We start from the raw sequence: 814 nt of genomic DNA, 5'->3' as shown, positions 1-814 counted from the left end.
CACCAGTCCATCAGGAGAAGTGGGTGCAGGGATGCTTCCCTGTTTCTGCCAGATGGAGGTGAAAGTGTAGGCTTCTCCCTAATAGCCACTGATGCTCTAGGGGAGGGTGTGTGCTGCATGACTTCCGAGAAGGAATGGGAGTTCTGGCTCTGCAGAAGGCTTTCCCTGAGAACTCTGGCTGGGGGCCAGTGAAATGCCTCCCTAGGGGAGGAAGGAAGAATGGCTCAATGACACCCAGCTGAAATGAAAATTTCAGATCCCATCGACTGCTCCCTTCTCACTCGCAGCAGATTTATACTCCAAGCCCTTAGCTATGGCATGTCCCCTGAAACAGGATATCGGCCTTCTAGTGGCCATCTGCCACCAATACCCTGGCAAAGAGGGGAACAAGAACACCCTGAGCAAGGGGTTGAAGGTGCTGATCCAGAAGGAGCTCGCCATCGGCTAAAGCGGCAGGACACCGAGATTGCACACCTGGTAAGTGACCTGGCCAGAACAAGGTCCAGGAGGTGAACCTCCAGGAATAGTCCCCTTCCTGGGGGGCTTGGCTATGATCTACGAGGAGATCCTCACCAGCTGATAATAAATTGGGAAGGTGGAGAGACACCTTCTTTAGGGAACCCCTGTGAGTCAAATCCAGTGATGGGGAATTACACATTAAATATATATATATATATATATCCCTTCCGGGGTCCAAATCTAAAATTTAAAAAAAGGAAAGAAAGAAAAGAAACTTTAGCACCCTACTAATCTTCTTTGATACCATCCTTCAGGGGAAGGGATGGGGGATTGGGGCACCTCATTATAGCACACC

General features: G+C 50.0%; 1 pseudogene; it reads left to right on the top strand.

Moving 5' to 3' along the window:
* Positions 1 to 313: 313 nt before the first annotated feature.
* On the top strand, positions 314 to 580 carry LOC115867894 (annotated as a pseudogene).
* Positions 581 to 814: the final 234 nt, after the last annotated feature.

This window comes from Echinops telfairi, unplaced genomic scaffold (assembly GCF_000313985.2).
Source record: "Echinops telfairi isolate 266 unplaced genomic scaffold, ASM31398v2 ScPeMD7_7424;HRSCAF=8462, whole genome shotgun sequence".
NCBI classification, from domain to species: domain Eukaryota; kingdom Metazoa; phylum Chordata; class Mammalia; order Afrosoricida; family Tenrecidae; genus Echinops; species Echinops telfairi.
Note: the sequence above shows the minus strand (reverse complement) of the source record. Positions and strands in the feature narration are given on the sequence as shown.